Source organism: Pseudophryne corroboree, chromosome 10 (genome assembly GCF_028390025.1).
Source record: "Pseudophryne corroboree isolate aPseCor3 chromosome 10, aPseCor3.hap2, whole genome shotgun sequence".
NCBI lineage: Eukaryota > Metazoa > Chordata > Amphibia > Anura > Myobatrachidae > Pseudophryne > Pseudophryne corroboree.
This window is the reverse complement of record NC_086453.1, coordinates 249,167,552-249,181,811: the sequence shown is the minus strand read 5'-3', so window position 1 is coordinate 249,181,811 and position 14,260 is coordinate 249,167,552. Positions and strand designations below refer to the sequence as shown.

At 38.6% G+C, this 14,260-nt stretch overlaps 3 pseudogenes; 2 read left to right on the top strand and 1 right to left on the bottom strand.

The window, feature by feature from the left end:
- Positions 1-316: 316 nt before the first annotated feature.
- On the bottom strand, positions 317-434 carry LOC134968423 (5S ribosomal RNA; annotated as a pseudogene).
- A 7,535-nt stretch (positions 435-7,969) lies between these two features.
- Positions 7,970-8,087, top strand: LOC134968422 (5S ribosomal RNA; annotated as a pseudogene).
- A 4,889-nt stretch (positions 8,088-12,976) lies between these two features.
- LOC134968420 (5S ribosomal RNA) lies at positions 12,977-13,094 on the top strand (annotated as a pseudogene).
- Positions 13,095-14,260: the final 1,166 nt, after the last annotated feature.

The following is a 14,260-nucleotide window of genomic DNA, read 5'->3' as shown; positions in this document are numbered from 1 at the left end:
ATGCAAACGATGAACAGCAGCATGATGCAGATAATAAACAGCAGCATAATGTATAGTGCATCATTTTAGTATATTATAGAGTGCAATAACGGGCCTTTTAATTAAAAGGGGTTATATTTGAGTAATCAGATTCTAAAAATCATTATAAGAGGATTATAAAGTGCGCGAATGTGAGACAGTACGTGCATATTAATTACTAATTAATATTTATTTAATTATAACTACATGTGAGTAATTGAGTATAGAATAATTATTAATACAAGCTGGATAACGGTTCAAAGTACATTACCTTCCATAGGCCTCTATGAGTATTCGTTCCATACAGTACCTGATATTCCCAGGTGGTCCCCCTCACTGGTACTGATCAGGCCCACGCTGCTTGGCTTCCAAGATCGGAAGTATTTGGGCATTTCCAGCGAGGTATGACTGTACCGACGTTGTGCCTTGATATGTACTTGCTCCGCACCGTATTAGTATATACTACTCATTATATTCATTTAAGTGAATGTGTATAACTACATTATCCTATTATGTGGTGAGTGGAGTTAACAGGGTGGGGGGGATGGGGGGAGGTGTGGGGAAGTGCGGTGGGGGGAATGGGGAGGGGGGGGGAGGAGGGGGGTTGGTGGAGGGGTGTGTTATGGGTTGATGGGAGGGGAGGGAATCGGGGGGGGGGGGGTGTATATTGGTGAAGATTATAGGATGAACTTAACATGAAGAGGAGAAAGACGGATAAGAGATCAATTACCGTTTACTATAAAAAGGGTGCGATCTCGTAATTATCGTTGAATCCCTTGGGTTGCATCGTCTGAAGTTCGAATATCCAGAACATCTCTCGACGTGAGAGTTTGTTGGCAAGATCTCCTCCTCTGTCTCCTAACTTTACCAGTTCAATTGATTTAAAAGTCAAGGCTTCTGGGTTAGAATTATGTGCAGAAATGAAGTGTTTAGAGACCGCATGACTCTCCACCTTGTTCTTAATATTTCTTACATGCTCCTGTATTCTTATCTTCAGCGGTCTTTTCGTCTTTCCTATGTACTGTTTTCCACATTCGCATTCCAGGAGGTATATTACCGATTGAGTGTTACAATTCATGTAATCTTTAATTTTGTGGTCCTTTTTCTTTTCACTGTCTGTAAATGATTTCCTGTTCGGGTGTACATATCTGCACACGTTGCATCGTCCACATTTATATGAACCCACACACTTAGGCCATGTGTGGTCATTTTTTTCATCTTCAGCATGCTGGGGGCTAGGAGATCCTTCAAGTTGCGTGATTTTTTAAAAACAATTTCGGGATGGGGAGGGAGGATTTCTTTGAGAATGGGATCCATCAGCAATATTCTCCAGTGGTTCCTGAGTGATTCTCGGATATATTTTTCATGCTGATTGAAGGTGGTTATAAAGGCTGTAGAGTCCTTAGTTTTATTTCTTGTTTTATATTCCAATAGTTTCGATCTTTCAACTTCATTGGTTCTGGTGATGGCTTTTTCCAATATGTTATCCGGGTATTCTTTCTTCTTGAATCTATCCCGATACACCTTTATCTGTTCCTGGCAGTCCTCTGGTTTGCTGCAGTTTCTTTTAATTCTGCTGAACTGGGATAGTGGGATGTTGTTTTTCCAGCTCCTGAGATGACCACTCTTATAATGAAGATAGCTATTTGTATCAACATGTTTAATGAAGTTTTTGGTGGTAATTTTTCCATTCTCTCCTGTGAGAACCAGATCCAGGAATTCTATATGTGTATTGTTTGTGTTGAATGTAAAGGTGAGATTCATCGAATTTGTGCTGATGTGTTTAAAAAATCGGTTAAAATTTTCTAAATCTCCATCCCAGATTATTAAAATATCATCGATGTACCTTTGATAAAAAATGATATTCTTTTTAAAAGCATGATGGTCATATATAAAAACTTTTTCCCAACAACCCATAAAAAGATTTGCGAAACTGGGCGCGAAAATTGTGCCCATTGCTGTGCCGCACCGTTGGAGATAAAATTGGTCTAAGAATGTAAAATAATTATGGCGAAGAATAAAAAACATAATATCACATATAAAATCCTTGTGGTTATCTGTCAGTCCCGTATCCTTATCCAAAAATTCCTTGCAGGCTGCCACTCCCTTCGTGTGTTCAATACATGTGTAAAGCGATTGAACATCTATAGTTACCCACATATATGTGTCCCTCCACAGAACATCTTTTAGAAGGTTAAGTACTGATGTTGTGTCTTTGAGGTATGAGGGGAGGTCCTTCACATAGGATTTTAAAAAAACATCTGCATATTCTGATAAATGAGAGGTGAGAGAGTCAATACCCGCCACAATTGGTCTTCCGGGCGGGTTTTCCAAGCTTTTATGTATTTTTGGTAAAAAGTAAAAAACGGGGGTAGTGGGATCTGGTCTTATTAAAAATTGGTACTCCTCTTTTGTAATAATCTCTGTTCTTAGTCCATGTAGTAGGAGTGTCCTTAACTCTTCAATAAAACCATCCTTTGGGTCTCCTGTTAGTTTGGAATATGATTGTTCATCTGACAGTAATCTCTCTGCCTCCGCAATATATTTCTCCCGATCCATGATGACCAGTCCCCCCCCTTTATCAGCTTGTTTTATGATAATCCCTTTGTTTTTTTGCAGATTCTTCAGGGCCTCACTCTCTCTGTTGTTAATATTCTTCTCTTTCATCTTCTTTAGGTCCATGTCGCACAGGTCATTTTTTACCAGCTCATAAAATGTGCTGATATTGTTTCCTTTAGACTCCAATGGGTAATACTTTGAAGTCGGTTTTAGTCCTGACTTTGAACGGCTTTCATAGTTTGCTAATACTGCATTCTCTTTTTTCAGAAAATGCCTTTTCAATGTTAATTTTCTGACAAATTTATTAAGATCAATGAATGTTTCGAATTTATTTAGACCTGTAGTAGGTGCGAATGAAAGTCCTTTGTCTAAAAGAGATATCTCTGGTTGGGTTAAAACATGTTGGGATAAATTAAAAATGCCTTTTTCTCTTGGATTGACCGTTGTTATGTTACTTATCTTTTTGATTCCCTCCCTCCCACCTGGGAATATCAGGTACTGTATGGAACGAATACTCATAGAGGCCTATGGAAGGTAATGTACTTTGAACCGTTATCCAGCTAGTATTAATAATTATTCTATACTCAATTACTCACATGTAGTTATAATTAAATAAATATTAATTAGTAATTAATATGCACGTACTGTCTCACATTCGCGCACTTTATAATCCTCTTATAATGATTTTTAGAATCTGATTACTCAAATATAACCCCTTTTAATTAAAAGGCCCGTTATTGCACTCTATAATATACTAAAATGATGCACTATACATTATGCTGCTGTTTATTATCTGCATCATGCTGCTGTTCATCGTTTGCATATGCACCATATATTTTGTTGCTGTTTATTATTTGCATTATCTATGATCAGATATCCCTGAGGGTTTATATATTTTTAATAAGTTTTGGTGGAGTGTATGTTTTAATGACATATTGCTGATACATTTATCTGTCTCTCTCTATTTATATGCATGGAGTACTCATTAATGGATTAACAAAGACTCCGCAAATATGGCCGCTGCTATATAGAAGGCATTGGACTAATCCCCTCAAACATGGCCACCGCCTAATGAACATATCCTACATCTCCTGCAAAAGGATATACTGCCGTCTAAAGTGGAGAAAAAACGCCGCGGGCGCATGCGCAATGGGCCCCGGAAGTGGGGCGGAAGTGACGTATCGCGTCCGCCGCACCCGGAAGTGTGGCGGAAGTTACCGCAAATCGCCTTTTACACTGTATATTTTCAATTGTAAGCCTTGAAACCTATTTGACACTACTCTAATGATAATATATGCTTGCAACCACTGTTAACCTGGCTGTTTTGATCCTGCTGATACTTTTGTTTGAGGACTTTACATTTAATCAGGTCACATGACCCTCTATGATGTCACACCCCTCCCACCTGACAATATGGCTATAAATAGCTGTACTAGTCTCATTCTGTCCCTACCCCTTGAAGAAGTCTTATCAAGACGAAACGCGTTGGGCTACCTGTACCTACCTTACTCCAAAGATAAGAAATATTTTATTTTAGAATATTTTATTGTAGTTTTTAATTCATTTGTATTTTATAGTCCAGTTGTGTGCTTTTATTGTTGTCCCATTTTTTATGTATGTTTTTATGATTCTTTATATTAAATACAATTTTTTTACTATAGGCGCCTGATAATATTTTATTTTGATACAATAGTCGCTGTCTCTCTCCCCCCATATTTTACACATTTGTATCTCAGGGTTTACCACCCCTGGATTATTGAGGGACTCAGCTGACGCTCCATTATTAGCAATAGGGGAGTATCATTCAGGGCAGCCTGCTCAAATTAAAATTACATATCTGATCTACACCACATGTGGCGCAGTATTAATCACTATCTTTACACATACCTTTGGTAATATTTTTTTACTGCGGCCTGGTGGAACATTACATCTAGACAGAATGTTAAGAAATCTAGACCATACCAATAAAAGGAATGTGTGGTGTCAAAAGATCTTTAATGAAAACATTACCACGAACGAACCAACCCAACCATGCGATCTAGATGATCTATTTTGGGGAATAGAGAGGCTTCTAACTAAAGAAGTCAAAACATGGTGGGATGTTAAGGGTTTGGAACACTATATATCAATGGATAGGGTCCCAAGGGGACTAAGACTATTAAAACAACCCACATTCACTGATCAAGAGGGAACATTCATAGAAAAATGGGACAAAATATTACACACCTGCTCTATAGATCTAATGAAACTCCTGGTCGATGAAAAGAAAAAATCCCTCTCGTCCATAGAGACTGAGATTAAGAAAAAGGAGAAAGAACTTGAACCTTTCAAAGACAAGGAGGACTACAGAATTAACGAGAAAGTGCTTAATAAGAAGCTGGATCGAATCGAGGAGGAGGTAATCAAAGGGAAGGAAAAGAAATTCGCAAGGGACAAGAATGACTATGAACAAGGGAGAGTAAAAAACTGGAGCAGATTTAAATCCATGGGACAGCCAAACCAGAGAGAAAACAGAGGGAATTGGAAAACTGTTACTACAAGTACTACCACACAGAATAAAAACAGGGATACTCCGAACAGTGGTATAAAGACATCAAACAGATTCACGGCCCTGCAGAGATTTGGTTCCAACAGTGACCAGGATTTTTTATCCCAACGACAGGGTGCAAGGCCAAAAAACACATTAAGATATCAAGTGAAAGAGGACATACGGTATGCATCGCCCCTCAAAAGAAGATTTACAGAAGAAGAGGATGCAGAGGAGGCAGGAGGGAGGGAATCAAAAAGAAAAGTAACATAACAACGGTCAATCCAAGAGAAAAAGGCATTTTTAATTTATCCCAACATGTTTTAACCCAACCAGAGATATCTCTTTTAGACAAAGGACTTTCATTCGCACCTACTACAGGTCTAAATAAATTCGAAACATTCATTGATCTTAATAAATTTGTCAGAAAATTAACATTGAAAAGGCATTTTCTGAAAAAAGAGAATGCAGTATTAGCAAACTATGAAAGCCGTTCAAAGTCAGGACTAAAACCGACTTCAAAGTATTACCCATTGGAGTCTAAAGGAAACAATATCAGCACATTTTATGAGCTGGTAAAAAATGACCTGTGCGACATGGACCTAAAGAAGATGAAAGAGAAGAATATTAACAACAGAGAGAGTGAGGCCCTGAAGAATCTGCAAAAAAACAAAGGGATTATCATAAAACAAGCTGATAAAGGGGGGGGACTGGTCATCATGGATCGGGAGAAATATATTGCGGAGGCAGAGAGATTACTGTCAGATGAACAATCATATTCCAAACTAACAGGAGACCCGAAGGATGGTTTTATTGAAGAGTTAAGGACACTCCTACTACATGGACTAAGAACAGAGATTATTACAAAAGAGGAGTACCAATTTTTAATAAGACCAGATCCCACTACCCCCGTTTTTTACTTTTTACCAAAAATACATAAAAGCTTGGAAAACCCGCCCGGAAGACCAATTGTGGCGGGTATTGACTCTCTCACCTCTCATTTATCAGAATATGCAGATGTTTTTTTAAAATCCTATGTGAAGGACCTCCCCTCATACCTCAAAGACACAACATCAGTACTTAACCTTCTAAAAGATGTTGTGTGGAGGGACACATATATGTGGGTAACTATAGATGTTCAATCGCTTTACACATGTATTGAACACACGAAGGGAGTGGCAGCCTGCAAGGAATTTTTGGATAAGGATACGGGACTGACAGATAACCACAAGGATTTTATATGTGATATTATGTTTTTTATTCTTCGCCATAATTATTTTACATTCTTAGACCAATTTTATCTCCAACGGTGCGGCACAGCAATGGGCACAATTTTCGCGCCCAGTTTCGCAAATCTTTTTATGGGTTGTTGGGAAAAAGTTTTTATATATGACCATCATGCTTTTAAAAAGAATATCATTTTTTATCAAAGGTACATCGATGATATTTTAATAATCTGGGATGGAGATTTAGAAAATTTTAACCGATTTTTTAAACACATCAGCACAAATTCGATGAATCTCACCTTTACATTCAACACAAACAATACACATATAGAATTCCTGGATCTGGTTCTCACAGGAGAGAATGGAAAAATTACCACCAAAAACTTCATTAAACATGTTGATACAAATAGCTATCTTCATTATAAGAGTGGTCATCTCAGGAGCTGGAAAAACAACATCCCACTATCCCAGTTCAGCAGAATTAAAAGAAACTGCAGCAAACCAGAGGACTGCCAGGAACAGATAAAGGTGTATCGGGATAGATTCAAGAAGAAAGAATACCCGGATAACATATTGGAAAAAGCCATCACCAGAACCAATGAAGTTGAAAGATCGAAACTATTGGAATATAAAACAAGAAATAAAACTAAGGACTCTACAGCCTTTATAACCACCTTCAATCAGCATGAAAAATATATCCGAGAATCACTCAGGAACCACTGGAGAATATTGCTGATGGATCCCATTCTCAAAGAAATCCTCCCTCCCCATCCCGAAATTGTTTTTAAAAAATCACGCAACTTGAAGGATCTCCTAGCCCCCAGCATGCTGAAGATGACAAAAAATGACCACACATGGCCTAAGTGTGTGGGTTCATATAAATGTGGACGATGCAACGTGTGCAGATATGTACACCCGAACAGGAAATCATTTACAGACAGTGAAAAGAAAAAGGACCACAAAATTAAAGATTACATGAATTGTAACACTCAATCGGTAATATACCTCCTGGAATGCGAATGTGGAAAACAGTACATAGGAAAGACGAAAAGACCGCTGAAGATAAGAATACAGGAGCATGTAAGAAATATTAAGAACAAGGTGGAGAGTCATGCGGTCTCTAAACACTTCATTTCTGCACATAATTCTAACCCAGAAGCCTTGACTTTTAAATCAATTGAACTGGTAAAGTTAGGAGACAGAGGAGGAGATCTTGCCAACAAACTCTCACGTCGAGAGATGTTCTGGATATTCGAACTTCAGACGATGCAACCCAAGGGATTCAACGATAATTACGAGATCGCACCCTTTTTATAGTAAACGGTAATTGATCTCTTATCCGTCTTTCTCCTCTTCATGTTAAGTTCATCCTATAATCTTCACCAATATACACCCCCCCCCCCCGATTCCCTCCCCTCCCATCAACCCATAACACACCCCTCCACCAACCCCCCTCCTCCCCCCCCCCCCTCCCCATTCCCCCCACCGCACTTCCCCACACCTCCCCCCATCCCCCCCACCCTGTTAACTCCACTCACCACATAATAGGATAATGTAGTTATACACATTCACTTAAATGAATATAATGAGTAGTATATACTAATACGGTGCGGAGCAAGTACATATCAAGGCACAACGTCGGTACAGTCATACCTCGCTGGAAATGCCCAAATACTTCCGATCTTGGAAGCCAAGCAGCGTGGGCCTGATCAGTACCAGTGAGGGGGACCACCTGGGAATATCAGGTACTGTATGGAACGAATACTCATAGAGGCCTATGGAAGGTAATGTACTTTGAACCGTTATCCAGCTAGTATTAATAATTATTCTATACTCAATTACTCACATGTAGTTATAATTAAATAAATATTAATTAGTAATTAATATGCACGTACTGTCTCACATTCGCGCACTTTATAATCCTCTTATAATGATTTTTAGAATCTGATTACTCAAATATAACCCCTTTTAATTAAAAGGCCCGTTATTGCACTCTATAATATACTAAAATGATGCACTATACATTATGCTGCTGTTTATTATCTGCATCATGCTGCTGTTCATCGTTTGCATATGCACCATATATTTTGTTGCTGTTTATTATTTGCATTATCTATGATCAGAGATCCCTGAGGGTTTATATATTTTTAATAAGTTTTGGTGGAGTGTATGTTTTAATGACATATTGCTGATACATTTATCTGTCTCTCTCTATTTATATGCATGGAGTACTCATTAATGGATTAACAAAGACTCCGCAAATATGGCCGCTGCTATATAGAAGGCATTGGACTAATCCCCTCAAACATGGCCACCGCCTAATGAACATATCCTACATCTCCTGCACAAGGATATACTGCCGTCTAAAGTGGAGAAAAAACGCCGCGGGCGCATGCGCAATGGGCCCCGGAAGTGGGGCGGAAGTGACGTATCGCGTCCGCCGCACCCGGAAGTGTGGCGGAAGTTACCGCAAATCGCCTTTTACACTGTATATTTTCAATTGTAAGCCTTGAAACCTATTTGACACTACTCTAATGATAATATATGCTTGCAACCACTGTTAACCTGGCTGTTTTGATCCTGCTGATACTTTTGTTTGAGGACTTTACATTTAATCAGGTCACATGACCCTCTATGATGTCACACCCCTCCCACCTGACAATATGGCTATAAATAGCTGTACTAGTCTCATTCTGTCCCTACCCCTTGAAGAAGTCTTATCAAGACGAAACGCGTTGGGCTACCTGTACCTACCTTACTCCAAAGATAAGAAATATTTTATTTTAGAATATTTTATTGTAGTTTTTAATTCATTTGTATTTTATAGTCCAGTTGTGTGCTTTTATAGTTGTCCCATTTTTTATGTATGTTTTTATGATTCTTTATATTAAATACAATTTTTTTACTATAGGCGCCTGATAATATTTTATTTTGATACAATAGTCGCTGTCTCTCTCCCCCCATATTTTACACATTTGTATCTCAGGGTTTACCACCCCTGGATTATTGAGGGACTCAGCTGACGCTCCATTATTAGCAATAGGGGAGTATCATTCAGGGCAGCCTGCTCAAATTAAAATTACATATCTGATCTACACCACATGTGGCGCAGTATTAATCACTATCTTTACACATACCTTTGGTAATATTTTTTTACTGCGGCCTGGTGGAACATTACATCTAGACAGAATGTTAAGAAATCTAGACCATACCAATAAAAGGAATGTGTGGTGTCAAAAGATCTTTAATGAAAACATTACCACGAACGAACCAACCCAACCATGCGATCTAGATGATCTATTTTGGGGAATAGAGAGGCTTCTAACTAAAGAAGTCAAAACATGGTGGGATGTTAAGGGTTTGGAACACTATATATCAATGGATAGGGTCCCAAGGGGACTAAGACTATTAAAACAACCCACATTCACTGATCAAGAGGGAACATTCATAGAAAAATGGGACAAAATATTACACACCTGCTCTATAGATCTAATGAAACTCCTGGTCGATGAAAAGAAAAAATCCCTCTCGTCCATAGAGACTGAGATTAAGAAAAAGGAGAAAGAACTTGAACCTTTCAAAGACAAGGAGGACTACAGAATTAACGAGAAAGTGCTTAATAAGAAGCTGGATCGAATCGAGGAGGAGGTAATCAAAGGGAAGGAAAAGAAATTCGCAAGGGACAAGAATGACTATGAACAAGGGAGAGTAAAAAACTGGAGCAGATTTAAATCCATGGGACAGCCAAACCAGAGAGAAAACAGAGGGAATTGGAAAACTGTTACTACAAGTACTACCACACAGAATAAAAACAGGGATACTCCGAACAGTGGTATAAAGACATCAAACAGATTCACGGCCCTGCAGAGATTTGGTTCCAACAGTGACCAGGATTTTTTATCCCAACGACAGGGTGCAAGGCCAAAAAACACATTAAGATATCAAGTGAAAGAGGACATACGGTATGCATCGCCCCTCAAAAGAAGATTTACAGAAGAAGAGGATGCAGAGGAGGCAGGAGGGAGGGAATCAAAAAGAAAAGTAACATAACAACGGTCAATCCAAGAGAAAAAGGCATTTTTAATTTATCCCAACATGTTTTAACCCAACCAGAGATATCTCTTTTAGACAAAGGACTTTCATTCGCACCTACTACAGGTCTAAATAAATTCGAAACATTCATTGATCTTAATAAATTTGTCAGAAAATTAACATTGAAAAGGCATTTTCTGAAAAAAGAGAATGCAGTATTAGCAAACTATGAAAGCCGTTCAAAGTCAGGACTAAAACCGACTTCAAAGTATTACCCATTGGAGTCTAAAGGAAACAATATCAGCACATTTTATGAGCTGGTAAAAAATGACCTGTGCGACATGGACCTAAAGAAGATGAAAGAGAAGAATATTAACAACAGAGAGAGTGAGGCCCTGAAGAATCTGCAAAAAAACAAAGGGATTATCATAAAACAAGCTGATAAAGGGGGGGGACTGGTCATCATGGATCGGGAGAAATATATTGCGGAGGCAGAGAGATTACTGTCAGATGAACAATCATATTCCAAACTAACAGGAGACCCGAAGGATGGTTTTATTGAAGAGTTAAGGACACTCCTACTACATGGACTAAGAACAGAGATTATTACAAAAGAGGAGTACCAATTTTTAATAAGACCAGATCCCACTACCCCCGTTTTTTACTTTTTACCAAAAATACATAAAAGCTTGGAAAACCCGCCCGGAAGACCAATTGTGGCGGGTATTGACTCTCTCACCTCTCATTTATCAGAATATGCAGATGTTTTTTTAAAATCCTATGTGAAGGACCTCCCCTCATACCTCAAAGACACAACATCAGTACTTAACCTTCTAAAAGATGTTGTGTGGAGGGACACATATATGTGGGTAACTATAGATGTTCAATCGCTTTACACATGTATTGAACACACGAAGGGAGTGGCAGCCTGCAAGGAATTTTTGGATAAGGATACGGGACTGACAGATAACCACAAGGATTTTATATGTGATATTATGTTTTTTATTCTTCGCCATAATTATTTTACATTCTTAGACCAATTTTATCTCCAACGGTGCGGCACAGCAATGGGCACAATTTTCGCGCCCAGTTTCGCAAATCTTTTTATGGGTTGTTGGGAAAAAGTTTTTATATATGACCATCATGCTTTTAAAAAGAATATCATTTTTTATCAAAGGTACATCGATGATATTTTAATAATCTGGGATGGAGATTTAGAAAATTTTAACCGATTTTTTAAACACATCAGCACAAATTCGATGAATCTCACCTTTACATTCAACACAAACAATACACATATAGAATTCCTGGATCTGGTTCTCACAGGAGAGAATGGAAAAATTACCACCAAAAACTTCATTAAACATGTTGATACAAATAGCTATCTTCATTATAAGAGTGGTCATCTCAGGAGCTGGAAAAACAACATCCCACTATCCCAGTTCAGCAGAATTAAAAGAAACTGCAGCAAACCAGAGGACTGCCAGGAACAGATAAAGGTGTATCGGGATAGATTCAAGAAGAAAGAATACCCGGATAACATATTGGAAAAAGCCATCACCAGAACCAATGAAGTTGAAAGATCGAAACTATTGGAATATAAAACAAGAAATAAAACTAAGGACTCTACAGCCTTTATAACCACCTTCAATCAGCATGAAAAATATATCCGAGAATCACTCAGGAACCACTGGAGAATATTGCTGATGGATCCCATTCTCAAAGAAATCCTCCCTCCCCATCCCGAAATTGTTTTTAAAAAATCACGCAACTTGAAGGATCTCCTAGCCCCCAGCATGCTGAAGATGACAAAAAATGACCACACATGGCCTAAGTGTGTGGGTTCATATAAATGTGGACGATGCAACGTGTGCAGATATGTACACCCGAACAGGAAATCATTTACAGACAGTGAAAAGAAAAAGGACCACAAAATTAAAGATTACATGAATTGTAACACTCAATCGGTAATATACCTCCTGGAATGCGAATGTGGAAAACAGTACATAGGAAAGACGAAAAGACCGCTGAAGATAAGAATACAGGAGCATGTAAGAAATATTAAGAACAAGGTGGAGAGTCATGCGGTCTCTAAACACTTCATTTCTGCACATAATTCTAACCCAGAAGCCTTGACTTTTAAATCAATTGAACTGGTAAAGTTAGGAGACAGAGGAGGAGATCTTGCCAACAAACTCTCACGTCGAGAGATGTTCTGGATATTCGAACTTCAGACGATGCAACCCAAGGGATTCAACGATAATTACGAGATCGCACCCTTTTTATAGTAAACGGTAATTGATCTCTTATCCGTCTTTCTCCTCTTCATGTTAAGTTCATCCTATAATCTTCACCAATATACACCCCCCCCCCCCCGATTCCCTCCCCTCCCATCAACCCATAACACACCCCTCCACCAACCCCCCTCCTCCCCCTCCCCCCCCCTCCCCATTCCCCCCACCGCACTTCCCCACACCTCCCCCCATCCCCCCCACCCTGTTAACTCCACTCACCACATAATAGGATAATGTAGTTATACACATTCACTTAAATGAATATAATGAGTAGTATATACTAATACGGTGCGGAGCAAGTACATATCAAGGCACAACGTCGGTACAGTCATACCTCGCTGGAAATGCCCAAATACTTCCGATCTTGGAAGCCAAGCAGCGTGGGCCTGATCAGTACCAGTGAGGGGGACCACCTGGGAATATCAGGTACTGTATGGAACGAATACTCATAGAGGCCTATGGAAGGTAATGTACTTTGAACCGTTATCCAGCTAGTATTAATAATTATTCTATACTCAATTACTCACATGTAGTTATAATTAAATAAATATTAATTAGTAATTAATATGCACGTACTGTCTCACATTCGCGCACTTTATAATCCTCTTATAATGATTTTTAGAATCTGATTACTCAAATATAACCCCTTTTAATTAAAAGGCCCGTTATTGCACTCTATAATATACTAAAATGATGCACTATACATTATGCTGCTGTTTATTATCTGCATCATGCTGCTGTTCATCGTTTGCATATGCACCATATATTTTGTTGCTGTTTATTATTTGCATTATCTATGATCAGATATCCCTGAGGGTTTATATATTTTTAATAAGTTTTGGTGGAGTGTATGTTTTAATGACATATTGCTGATACATTTATCTGTCTCTCTCTATTTATATGCATGGAGTACTCATTAATGGATTAACAAAGACTCCGCAAATATGGCCGCTGCTATATAGAAGGCATTGGACTAATCCCCTCAAACATGGCCACCGCCTAATGAACATATCCTACATCTCCTGCACAAGGATATACTGCCGTCTAAAGTGGAGAAAAAACGCCGCGGGCGCATGCGCAATGGGCCCCGGAAGTGGGGCGGAAGTGACGTATCGCGTCCGCCGCACCCGGAAGTGTGGCGGAAGTTACCGCAAATCGCCTTTTACACTGTATATTTTCAATTGTAAGCCTTGAAACCTATTTGACACTACTCTAATGATAATATATGCTTGCAACCACTGTTAACCTGGCTGTTTTGATCCTGCTGATACTTTTGTTTGAGGACTTTACATTTAATCAGGTCACATGACCCTCTATGATGTCACACCCCTCCCACCTGACAATATGGCTATAAATAGCTGTACTAGTCTCATTCTGTCCCTACCCCTTGAAGAAGTCTTATCAAGACGAAACGCGTTGGGCTACCTGTACCTACCTTACTCCAAAGATAAGAAATATTTTATTTTAGAATATTTTATTGTAGTTTTTAATTCATTTGTATTTTATAGTCCAGTTGTGTGCTTTTATTGTTGTCCCATTTTTTATGTATGTTTTTATGATTCTTTATATTAAATACAATTTTTTTACTATAGGCGCCTGATAAT